The sequence below is a fragment of the Carcharodon carcharias genome, chromosome 24 (genome assembly GCF_017639515.1).
Source record: "Carcharodon carcharias isolate sCarCar2 chromosome 24, sCarCar2.pri, whole genome shotgun sequence".
Lineage (NCBI taxonomy): Eukaryota > Metazoa > Chordata > Chondrichthyes > Lamniformes > Lamnidae > Carcharodon > Carcharodon carcharias.
This window is the reverse complement of record NC_054490.1, coordinates 23354581-23368333: the sequence shown is the minus strand read 5'-3', so window position 1 is coordinate 23368333 and position 13753 is coordinate 23354581.

The window sequence follows — 13753 nt, the reverse complement described above, 5'->3', positions numbered from 1 at the left end:
CTCTATAAGCAGTGATATACTGCACAGTGATCAGGAGCAGGAATCCTGGCTGAATTCCTCTCTCTGTAATGCAGGCATTAAATGAACAGTGATCAGGACCAGTAATCCTGGCTGATTTACTCTCTCTTTAATGCAGGGATTCACTGGACAGTGATCAGGAGCAGGAATCCTGGATCATTATCTCTCTATATAATGCTGGGATTCACTCGACACAAATCAGGAGCAGGAATCCTGGCTGATTTCCTCTGTCTCTCTATAATGCAAGGATTCACTGGGAAGTGATCAGTAGATGGAATCCTGCCTGAATTCCTCTCTCTATAATGCAGCGATTAACTGGACAGTGATCAAGGTTAGGAAACCTGGCTGATTTCCAGTCTCTATAATGCTGGAATTCAGTGGTCAGTGATCAGGTGCAGCAATCCTGGATGTTTTAATCCCTGTAATGCAGGGATTTAGTCATCAGGAGCAGGGATCCTGGCTGATTTACTCTCTCTTTAATGCAGGGAATCACTGGACATTGATCAGGAGCAGGAATCCTTGATGATTGCCTCTCTCTATAATGCAAGGATTCACAGTACAGTAATCTGGAGCAGGAATCCTGGCAGATTTCCTCTCTCTTTAATGCAGGGATTTACTGGACGGTGATTGGGAACAGGAATATAGCTGGTTTATCCTCTCTATAATGCAGGTGTTCACTGGACAGTGATCAGGAGCGGGAATACTGACTGATTCCCTCTCTCTGTAATGCAGGCATTCAATGAACAGGGTTCAGGAACAGGAACACTGGCTGATTTCCTCTCTATATACTGCATGGATCACTGGGCTGTGATCAGGAGCAAGAAGCCAGGTTGATTTCCTCTGTGTACAATGCAGCAATTCACTGGACAGTGATCAGGAGCGGGAGTCCTGGCTGATTTCCTCTGTCTATCATGCAGGGCATCAGTGAACAGTGACCAGGAGCAGGAATCCTGCCTGATTCCCTTTCTCTGTAATACAAGGATTCACTGGACTGTGATCAAGAGCAGGAATCCTGGCTGATTTCCTCTCTATGTAATGCAGTGTTTCAATGATCAGGAGCAAAAAATCCCTGCTGAATTCCTCTCCCCATGATGCAGGGAATCACTGGTCAGTCATAAGTGGCAGGAATTCTGGCTGATTTCCTTTCTATAATGCAGGGAATCATTGGACGGTGATCAGGAGCAGAAATCCTGGCTGATTTCCTCTCTCTGTAATGCAGGGATTTAATGAACAGGGATCAGGAACAGGAACACTGGCTGATTTACTCTCTATATAATGCATGGATTCACTGGACTTTGATCAGGAGCGGGAGTCCTGGCTGATTTCCTCTGTCTATCATGCAGGGCTTCAGTGAACAGTGACCAGGAGCAGGAATCTTGCCTGATTCCCTTTCTCTATAATAAAAGGATTACATGGACGGTGATCATGAGCAGGAATCCTGGCTGATTACCTCTCCCTGTAATGCAGGGTTTCAATGATCTGGATAAGGAATCCCTGCTTATTTCCTCTCCCTATGATGCAGGGAATCACTGGCCAGTGATCAGTGGCAGGATTTCTGGTTGATTTCCACTCTCTTTAATGCAGGAATTCCCTGGACGGATTTTCAGGAGAAGGAATCTTGGCTGTTTTCCTGTCTATATAATGTAGGGATTCACTGGACATTGATCAGCAGCTGGATATATTGCTGAATTCCTCTCTCTATAATGCAGGGATTCAATAGGCAGTGATCATGAGCATGTATCCTGGTTGATTTCCTCGCTCTACAATGCCGGGAATCACTGGACAGTGATCAAGAGCAGATATCCTGGCTGTTTTCCTTACTCCATGAGGCAGATATTCACTGCATAGTGATAAGAAACAGGTATCCTAGCTGACTACCTCTCTCCATAATGCAGGGATTCATGGGACGGTGATCAGGATTAGGAAACCTTGCTTAATTCCTCTCTCTATAATGCACGGATTCACTGGACAGTGATCAAGTGTAGGAATCCTGGCTGATTTCCTCTCTCTATAATGCATGGATTCACTGGACAGTGAACTCGAACAGGAATCCTGGATCATTATCTGTCTATATAATGCTGGAATTCACTCGACAGAAATCAGGAGCAGGAATACTGGCTGATTTTCCCTATCTCTCCATAATGCAGGGATTCACTGGAGAGTGATCAGGAGACGGAATCCTGCCTGAATGCCTCTTTCTATAATGCAGGTATTCACTGGACAGTGATCAAGAGCAGAAATCCTGGCTGATTTCCTCTCTCTATAATGCAGGGGCTCATTGGACCGTGATCAGGAGCAGGATTGCTAGCTGATTCCCTCTCTCTATAATGCTGGGAATGACTGGACAGCGATCAGGGGCAGGAATCCTTGCTGAATTCCTCTTTCTATAAGCAGAGATTCACTGCACAGTGATCAGGAGCAGGAATCCTGGCTGATTTCCTCTCTCCGTAATGCAGGCATTAAATGAACAGTGATCAGGACCAGTAATCCTGGCTGATTTACTCTCTCTTTAATGCAGGGATTCACTGGACATTGATCAGGAGCAGGAATCCTGGACATTATCTTTCTATATAATGCTGGGATTCACTCGACAGAAATCAGGAGCAGAAATCCTGGCTGATTTCCTCTGTCTCTCTATAATGCAAGGATTCACTGGGGAGTGATCAGTAGACGGAATCCTGCCTGAATTCCTCTCTCTATAATGCAGCGATTAACTGGACAGTGATCAATATTAGGAATCCTGGCTGATTTCCAGTCTCTATAATGCAGGCATTCAGTGGTCAGTGATCAGGTGCAGCAATCCTGGATGTTTTCCTCCCTGTAATGCAGGGATTTAGTCATCAGGAGCAGGAATCCTGGCTGATTTACTCTCTCTTTAAAGCAGGGAATCACTGGACATTGATCAGGAGCAGGAATCCTTGATGATTGCCTCTCTCTATAATGCAAGGATTCACCGGACATTAATCAGGAGCAGGAATCCTGGCAGATTTCCTCTCTCTATAATGCAGGGATTTACTGGACGGTGATCGGGAACCGGAATATAGCTGATTTATCCTCTCTATAATGCAGGTGTTCACTGGACAGTGATCAGGAGCGGTAATACTGACTGATTCCCTCTCTTTGTAACGCAGGGATTCAATGAACAGGGTTCAGGAACAGGAACATTGGCTGATTTCCTCTCTATATAATGCATGGATCACTGGGCTGTGATCAGCAGCAGGAAGCCTGGTTGATTTCCTCTGTGTATAATGCAGCAATTCACTGGACAGTGATCAGGAGCGGGAGTCCTGGGTGATTTCCTCTGTCTATCATGCAGGGCATCAGTGAACAGTGACAAGGAACAGGAATCCTGTCTGATTCCCTTTCTCTGTAATACAAGGATTCACTGGACTGTGATCAAGAGCAGGAATCCTGGCTGATTTCCTCTCTATGTAATGCAGTGTTTCAATGATGAGGAGCAAAAAATCCCTGCTGATTTCCTCTCCCTATGAGGCAGAGAATCACTGGTCAGTCCTTAGGGGCAGGAATTGTGGCTGATTTCCTTTCTGTAATGCAGGGAATCACTGGACGGTGATCAGGAGCAGAAATCCTGGCTGATTTCCTCTCTCTGTAATGCAGGGATTCAATGAACAGGGATCAGGAACAGGAACACTGGCTGATTTCCTCTCTATATAATGCATGGAACCTTGGGCTGTGATCAGGAGCAGGAAGCCTGGCTGATTTCCTCTGTGCATAATGCATGGATTCACTGGACTTTGATCAGGAGCTGGAGTCCTGGCTGATTTCCTCTGTCTATCATGCAGGGCATCAGTGAACAGTGACCAGGAGCAGGAATCTTGCCTGATTCACTTTCTCGATAATACAAGGATTCACTGGACGGTGATCATGAGCAGGAATCCTGGCTGATTTCCTCTCCCTGTAATGCAGGGTTTGAATGATCTGGAGCAGGAATCCCTGCTTATTTCCTCTACCTATGATGCAGGGAATCACTGGCCAGTGATCAGGGGCAGGATTTCTGGCTGATTTCCACTCTCTATAATGCAGGGATTCCCTGGACGGATTTTCAGGAGAAGGAATCTTGGCTGCTTTCCTGTCTATATAATGTAGGGATTCACTGGACATTGATCAGGAGCTGGATATATTGCTGAATTCCTCTCTCTATAATGCAGGGATTCAATAGGCAGTGATCATGAGCATGAATCCTGGTTGATTTCCTCGCTCTACAATGCCGGGAATCATTGGACAGTGATCAAGAGCAGATATCCTGGCTGATTTCCTTACTCAATGAGGCAGATATTCACTGCATAGTCATAAGGAACAGGTATCCTAGCTGACTTCCTCTCACCATAATGCAGGGAAAAACGGGACAGTGATCAGGATTAGGAAACCTTGCTTAAATCCTCTCTCTATAATGCAGGGTTTCACTGGACAGTGATCAAGTGTAGGAATCCTGGCTGATTTCCAATCTCTATAATGCAGGAATTCAGTGGACAGTGATCAGGTGCACCAATCCTGGATGCTTTCCTCCCTGTAATGCGGGGATTCAGTGATCAGGAGCAGGAGTCCTGGCTGATTTACTCTCTCTTTAATGCAGGGAATCACTGGACATTGATCAGGAGCAGGAATCCTGGTTGATTTCCTCTCTCTTTAATGCAAGGATTCACAGGACAGTAATCAGGAGGAGGAATCCTGGCTGATTCCCTCTCTCTATAATGCAGGGATTCACTGGTCGGTGATCAGGAGGATGATCCTAGCTGCTTTTCTCTCTATATAATGCAGGGATTCACTGGGCAGTGATCAAGAGCATGTATCCTGGCTGATTTCCTCTTTGTGTAATGCAGGTTTTCACTGGAGAGTGTTCAGGAGCACGAATACAGGATAAATTCCCCTCTCTATAATACTGGGATTCACTGGACAGTGATCAGGAGTAGGAATTCTGTATGATTCCATCTCTCTATAATGCAGGTGTTCACTGGATAGTGTTCTAGAGCAGGAAACCTGGCTGATTTGCTCTCTCTGTAAGGCAGGGAATCACTGGACAGTGATCAGGAGCAAGAATCCTGGCTGAATGTCTTCTATCTATGATGCTGGGAATCACTGTACAATGATCAGGTGCATGAATCCGGCCTGATTTACTCTCTCTATAATGCAGGGAATCACTGGACAGTGATCAGGAGCAGGAATCCTGGCTGATTTCCTCTCTTTGTAATGGAGGCATTAAGTGAACAATGAACAGGAACTGGAACACTGGCTGTTTTCCTCACTATACAATGCAGTGATCACTGAGCTGTGATCAGGAGCAGGAAGCCTAGCTGATTTCCTCTATGTATAATGCAGGGATTCACTGGTCCGTGATCAGCAGCAGCAGTCCTGGCTGATTTCCTCTCTCTCTTTCATGCAGGGATTCACTGAACATTGGCAAGGAGCAGGAACCAAAGCTGATTACCTCACTCTATATTCCAGGGATTCAGTGGACAATGATCAGGTGCAGAAATCGTGGATGACTTCCTCTCTCTGTAATGCAGGGATTCAGTTATCAGGAGTAGGATTGGTGGTTGATTTCCTCTCTCTATAATGCAGGGAATCACTGGACAGTGATCAGTAACAGGAATCCTGGCTGATTTCCACTCTCTATAATGCAGGGATTCACTGGACAGTGAACTCGAACAGGAATTCTGGATCATTATCTGTCTAAATAATGCTGAAATTCACTCGACAGAAATCAGGAGCAGGACTACTGGCTGATTTTCCCTCTCTCTCTATAATGCATGGATTCACTGGAGACTGATCAGGAGACGAAATCCGGCCTGAATTCCTCTTTCTATAATGCAGGTATTCACTGGACAGTGATCAAGAGCAGAAATCCTGGCTGATTTCCTCTCTCTACAATGCAGGGTCTCTTTGGACCGTGACCAGGAGCAGGATTGCTAGCTGATTCCCTCTCTCTATAATGCAGGGAATGACTGGACAGCGATCAGGGGCAGGAATCCTTGCTGAATTCCTCTCTCTATAAGCAGAGATTCACTGCACAGTGATCAGGAGCAGGAATCCTGGCTGATTTCCTCTCTCTGTAATGCAGGCATTAAATGAACAGTGATCAGGAGCAGTAGTCCTGGCTGATTTACTCTCTCTTTAATGCAGGGATTCACTGGACAGTGATCAGGAGCAGGAATCCTGGATCATTATCTCTCTATATAATGCTGGGATTCACTCGACAGAAATCAGGAGCAGGAATCCTGGCTGATTTCCTCTGTCTCTCTATAATGCAAGGATTCACTGGGGAGTGATCCGTAGACGGAATCCTGCCTGAATTCCTCTCTCTATAATGCAGCGATTAACTGGACAGTGATCAAGATTAGGAATCCTGGCTGATTTCCATTCTCTATAATGCAGGCATTCAGTGGTCAGTGATCAGATGCAGCAATCCTGGATGTTTTCCTCCCTGTAATGGAGGGATTTAGTCATCAGGAGCAGGAATCCAGGCTGATTTACTCTCTCTTTAATGGAGGGAATCACTGTACATTGATCAGGAGCAGGAATCCTTGATGATTGCCTCTCACTATAATGCAAGGATTCACTGGACGGTAATCAGGAGCAGGAATCCTGGCAGATTTCCTCTCTCTTTAATGCAAGGATTTACTGGACGGTGATCGGGAGCAGGAACATAGCTGATTTATCCTCTCTATAATGCAGGTGTTCACTGGACAGTGATCAGGAGCGGGAATCCTGACTGATTCCCTCTCTCTGTAATGCAGGCACTCAATGAACAGGGTTCAGGAACAGGAACACTGGCTGATTTCCTCTCTATATAATGCATGGATCACTGGGCTGTGATCAGGAGCAGGAAGCCTGGCTGATTTCCTCTGTGTATAATGCATGGATTCACTGGACTTTGATCAGGAGCTGGAGTCCTAGCTGATTTCCTCTGTCTATCATGCAGGGCATCAGTGAACAGTGACCAGGAGCAGGAATCTTGCCTGATTCCCTTTCTCTATAATACAAGGATTCACTGGACGGTGATCAAGAGCAGGAAGCCTGTCTGATTTCCTCTCCCTGTAATGCAGGGTTTGAATGATCTGGAGCAGGAATCCCTGCTTACTTCCTCTCCCTATGATGCAGGGAATCACTGGCCAGTGATCAGGGGCAGGATTTCTGGCTGATTTCCACTCTCTATAATGCAGGGATTCCCTGGACGGATTTTCAGGAGAAGGAATCTTGGCTGCTTTCCTGTCTATATAATGTAGGGATTCACTGGACATTGATCAGGAGCTGGATATATTGCTGAATTCCTCTCTCTATAATGCAGGGATTCAATAGGCAGTGATCATGAGCATGAATCCTGGTTGATTTCCTCGCTCTACAATGCCGGGAATCATTGGACAGTGATCAAGAGCAGATATCCTGGCTGATTTCCTTACTCAATGAGGCAGATATTCACTGCATAGTCATAAGGAACAGGTATCCTAGCTGACTTCCTCTCACCATAATGCAGGGAAAAACGGGACAGTGATCAGGATTAGGAAACCTTGCTTAAATCCTCTCTCTATAATGCAGGGTTTCACTGGACAGTGATCAAGTGTAGGAATCCTGGCTGATTTCCAATCTCTATAATGCAGGAATTCAGTGGACAGTGATCAGGTGCACCAATCCTGGATGCTTTCCTCCCTGTAATGCGGGGATTCAGTGATCAGGAGCAGGAGTCCTGGCTGATTTACTCTCTCTTTAATGCAGGGAATCACTGGACATTGATCAGGAGCAGGAATCCTGGTTGATTCCCTCTCTCTATAATGCAGGGATTCACTGGTCGGTGATCAGGAGGATGATCCTAGCTGCTTTTCTCTCTATATAATGCAGGGATTCACTGGGCAGTGATCAAGAGCATGTATCCTGGCTGATTTCCTCTTTGTGTAATGCAGGTTTTCACTGGAGAGTGTTCAGGAGCACGAATACAGGATAAATTCCCCTCTCTATAATACTGGGATTCACTGGACAGTGATCAGGAGTAGGAATTCTGTATGATTCCATCTCTCTATAATGCAGGTGTTCACTGGATAGTGTTCTAGAGCAGGAAACCTGGCTGATTTGCTCTCTCTGTAAGGCAGGGAATCACTGGACAGTGATCAGGAGCAAGAATCCTGGCTGAATGTCTTCTATCTATGATGCTGGGAATCACTGTACAATGATCAGGTGCATGAATCCGGCCTGATTTACTCTCTCTATAATGCAGGGAATCACTGGACAGTGATCAGGAGCAGGAATCCTGGCTGATTTCCTCTCTTTGTAATGGAGGCATTAAGTGAACAATGAACAGGAACTGGAACACTGGCTGTTTTCCTCACTATACATTGCAGTGATCACTGAGCTGTGATCAGGAGCAGGAAGCCTAGCTGATTTCCTCTATGTATAATGCAGGGATTCACTGGTCCGTGATCAGCAGCAGCAGTCCTGGCTGATTTCCTCTCTCTCTTTCATGCAGGGATTCACTGAACATTGGCAAGGAGCAGGAACCAAAGCTGATTACCTCACTCTATATTCCAGGGATTCAGTGGACAATGATCAGGTGCAGAAATCGTGGATGACTTCCTCTCTCTGTAATGCAGGGATTCAGTTATCAGGAGTAGGATTGGTGGTTGATTTCCTCTCTCTATAATGCAGGGAATCACTGGACAGTGATCAGTAACAGGAATCCTGGCTGATTTCCACTCTCTATAATGCAGGGATTCACTGGACAGTGAACTCGAACAGGAATTCTGGATCATTATCTGTCTAAATAATGCTGAAATTCACTCGACAGAAATCAGGAGCAGGACTACTGGCTGATTATCCCTCTCTCTCTATAATGCATGGATTCACTGGAGACTGATCAGGAGACGAAATCCGGCCTGAATTCCTCTTTCTATAATGCAGGTATTCACTGGACAGTGATCAAGAGCAGAAATCCTGGCTGATTTCCTCTCTCTACAATGCAGGGTCTCTTTGGACCGTGATCAGGAGCAGGATTGCTAGCTGATTCCCTCTCTCTATAATGCAGGGAATGACTGGACAGCGATCAGGGGCAGGAATCCTTGCTGAATTCCTCTCTCTATAAGCAGAGATTCACTGCACAGTGATCAGGAGCAGGAATCCTGGCTGATTTCCTCTCTCTGTAATGCAGGCATTAAATGAACAGTGATCAGGAGCAGTAGTCCTGGCTGATTTACTCTCTCTTTAATGCAGGGATTCACTGGACAGTGATCAGGAGCAGGAATCCTGGATCATTATCTCTCTATATAATGCTGGGATTCACTCGACAGAAATCAGGAGCAGGAATCCTGGCTGATTTCCTCTGTCTCTCTATAATGCAAGGATTCACTGGGGAGTGATCCGTAGACGGAATCCTGCCTGAATTCCTCTCTCTATAATGCAGCGATTAACTGGACAGTGATCAAGATTAGGAATCCTGGCTGATTTCCATTCTCTATAATGCAGGCATTCAGTGGTCAGTGATCAGATGCAGCAATCCTGGATGTTTTCCTCCCTGTAATGGAGGGATTTAGTCATCAGGAGCAGGAATCCAGGCTGATTTACTCTCTCTTTAATGGAGGGAATCACTGTACATTGATCAGGAGCAGGAATCCTTGATGATTGCCTCTCACTATAATGCAAGGATTCACTGGACGGTAATCAGGAGCAGGAATCCTGGCAGATTTCCTCTCTCTTTAATGCAAGGATTTACTGGACGGTGATCGGGAGCAGGAATATAGCTGATTTATCCTCTCTATAATGCAGGTGTTCACTGGACAGTGATCAGGAGCGGGAATCCTGACTGATTCCCTCTCTCTGTAATGCAGGCACTCAATGAACAGGGTTCAGGAACAGGAACGCTGGCTGATTTCCTCTCTATAATGCATGGATCACTGGGCTGTGATCAGGAGCAGGAAGCCTGGCTGATTTCCTCTGTGTATAATGCATGGATTCACTGGACTTTGATCAGGAGCTGGAGTCCTAGCTGATTTCCTCTGTCTATAATGCAGGGCATCAGTGAACAGTGACCAGGAGCAGGAATCTTGCCTGATTCCCTTTCTCTATAATACAAGGATTCACTGGACGGTGATCAAGAGCAGGAAGCCTGTCTGATTTCCTCTCCCTGTAATGCAGGGTTTGAATGATCTGGAGCAGGAATCCCTGCTTATTTCCTCTCCCTATGATGCAGGGAATCACTGGCCAGTGATCAGGGGCAGGATTTCTGGCTGATTTCCACTCTCTATAATGCAGGGATTCCCTGGACGGATTTTCAGGAGAAGGAATCTTGGCTGCTTTCCTGTCTATATAATGTAGGGATTCACTGGACATTGATCAGGAGCTGGATATATTGCTGAATTCCTCTCTCTATAATGCAGGGATTCAATAGGCAGTGATCATGAGCATGAATCCTGGTTGATTTCCTCGCTCTACAATGCCGGGAATCATTGGACAGTGATCAAGAGCAGATATCCTGGCTGATTTCCTTACTCAATGAGGCAGATATTCACTGCATAGTCATAAGGAACAGGTATCCTAGCTGACTTCCTCTCACCATAATGCATGGAAAAACGGGACAGTGATCAGGATTAGGAAACCTTGCTTAAATCCTCTCTCTATAATGCAGGGATTCACTGGACAGTTATCAAGTGTAGGAATCCTGGCTGATTTCCAATCTCTATAATGCAGGAATTCAGTGGACAGTGATCAGGTGCACCAATCCTGGATGCTTTCCTCCCTGTAATGCGGGGATTCAGTGATCAGGAGCAGGAGTCCTGGCTGATTTACTCTCTCTTTAATGCAGGGAATCACTGGACATTTATCAGGAGCAGGAATCCTGGTTGATTTCCTCTCTCTTTAATGCAAGGATTCACAGGACAGTAATCAGGAGGAGGAATCCTGGCTGATTTCCTCTCTCTATAATGCAGGGATTCACTGGTCGGTGATCAGGAGGATGATCCTAGCTGCTTTTCTCTCTATATAATGCAGGGATTCACTGGACAGTGATCAGGAGAATGTATCCTGGCTGGTTTCCTCTTTGTGTAATGCAGGTTTTCACTGGAGAGTGTTCAGGAGCACGAATACAGGATAAATTCACCTCTCTATAATACTGGGAATCACTGGACATTGATCAGGAGCAGGAATCCTGGTTGATTTCCTCTCTCTTTAATGCAAGGATTCACAGGACAGTAATCAGGAGGAGGAATCCTGGCTGATTTCCTCTCTCTATAATGCAGGGATTCACTGGTCGGTGATCAGGAGGATGATCCTAGCTGCTTTTCTCTCTATATAATGCAGCTGTTCACTGGGCAGTGATCAAGAGCATGTATCCTGGCTGATTTCCTCTCTGTGTATTGCAGGTTATCACTGGAGAGTGTTCAGGAGCACGAATACAGGATAAATTCCCCTCTCTATAATACTGGGAATCACTGTACAGTGATCAGGTGCATGAATCCGGCCTGATTTCCTCTCTCTATAATGCAGGGAATCACTGGACAGTGATCAGGAGCAGGAATCCTGGCTGATTTCCTATCTCTGTTATGCAGGCATTAAGTGAACAGTGATCAGGAGCTGGAACACTGGCTGTTTTCCTCACTATATAATGCAGTGATCACTGAGCTGTGATCAGGAGCAGGAAGCAAAGCTGATTTCCTCTATGTATAATGCAGGGATTCACTGGTCCGTGCTCAGCAGCAGGACTCCTAGCTGATTTCCTCTCTCTCTTTCATGCAGGGATTGACTGAACATTGGCAAGGAGCAGGAACCAAAGCTGATTACCTCACTCTATATTCCAGGGATTCAGTGGACAATGATCAGGTGCAGAAATCGTGGATGATTACATCTCTCTGTAATGCAGGGATTCAGTTATCAGGTGTAGGATTGGTGGTTGATTTCCTCTCTTTATAATGCAGGGAATCACTGGACAGTGATCAGTAACAGGAATCCTGGCTGATTTCCTCTCTCTATAATGCAGGGATTCACTGGACAGTGACCTCGAAAAGGAATCCTGGATCATTATCTCTCTATATAATGCTGGAATTCACACGACAGAAATCACGAGCAGAAATCCTGGCTGATTTCCTCTCTCTATAATGTAGGGACTCACTGGACCATGATCAGGAGCAGGCTTGCTAGCTGATTCCCTCTCTCTATAATGCAGGGAATGACTATACAGCGATCAGGGGCAGGAATCCTTGCTGAATTCCTCTCTCTATAAGCAGAGATTCACAGCACAGTGATCAGGAGCAGGAATCCTGGCTGATTTCCTCTCTCTGTAATGCAGGCATTAAATGAACAGTGATCAGGAGCAGTAATCCTGGATGATTTACTCTCTCTTTAATTCAGGGAATCACTGGACATTGATCAGGAGCAGGAATCCTTGATGATTGCATCTCTCCATAATGCAAGGATTCACAGGACAGTAATCAGGAGCGGGAATCCAGACTGATTCCCTCTCTCTGTAATGCAGGCATTCAATGAACAGGGATCAGGAACAGGAGCACTGGCTGATTTCCTCTCTATATAATGCATGGATCACTGGTCTGTAATCAAGAGCAGGAAGCCTGGCTGATTTACTCTGTGTATAATGCAGTGATTCACTGGACAGTGATCAGGAGCGGGAGTCCTGGCTGATTTCCTCTGTCTATCATGCAGATCATCAGTGAACAGTGACCAGGAGCAGGAATCTTGCCTGATTCCCTTTCTCTATAATACAAGGATTCACTGGACGGTGATCAAGAGCAGGAAGCCTGGCTGATTTCCTCTCTATGTAATGCAGTGTTTCAATGATAAGGAGCAAAAATCCCAGCTGATTTCCTCTCCCTATGATGCAGTGAATCACTGATCAGTCATCAGGGGCAGGAAATCTGGCTGATTTCCTCTCTATAATGCAGTGTATCACTGGACGGTGATCAGGAGCAGAAATCCTGGCTGACCTTTCCTCTCTCGATAATGCAGGGATTTGCTGGACGGTGATCAGGAGGAGGAATCTCTGCTGCTTTCCTCTCTATATAATGCAGGGATTCACTGGACATTGAGCAGGTGCTGGATATATTGCTGAATTCGTCTCTCTATAATGCAGGGATTCACTAGGCAGTGATCAGGAGCATGAATCCTGGCTGACGTCCTCGCTCTATAATGCCAGGAATCACTGGACAGTGATCAAGAGCAGACATCCTGGCTGATTTCCTTACTCTATGAGGCAGATATTAACTGCATAGTGATAAGGAACATGTATCCTAGCTGATTTCTTCTCTCCACAATGCAGGGATTCACAGGACAGTGATCAGGAGCAGGAAATCTTGCTTAAATCCTCTCTATAATGTAGTGATTCACTGGACTTTGATCAGGAGCAGGAATCCTGGATCATTATCTCTGTATATAATTTTGGGATTCACTCGACAGAAATCAGGAGCAGGAATCCTGGCTGATATCCTCTCTCTCTCTCTCTAACGCAGGCATTCACTGGGGAGTGATCAGCAGACAGAATCCTGCCTGAACTCCTCTCTCTATAATGCAGGGATTCACTGGAAAGTGATCAAGAGTAGGAATCCTGGCTGATTTCCAGTATAGAGATACTGCAGGAATTAAGTGGACAGTGATCAGGTGCAGCAATCCTGGATGTTTTCCTCCCTGTAATGCGGGGATTCAGTGATCAGGAGCAGGAATCCTGGTTGATTTACTCACTCTTTAATGCAGGGTAACACCAGACATTTAACAGGAGCAGGACCCCTGG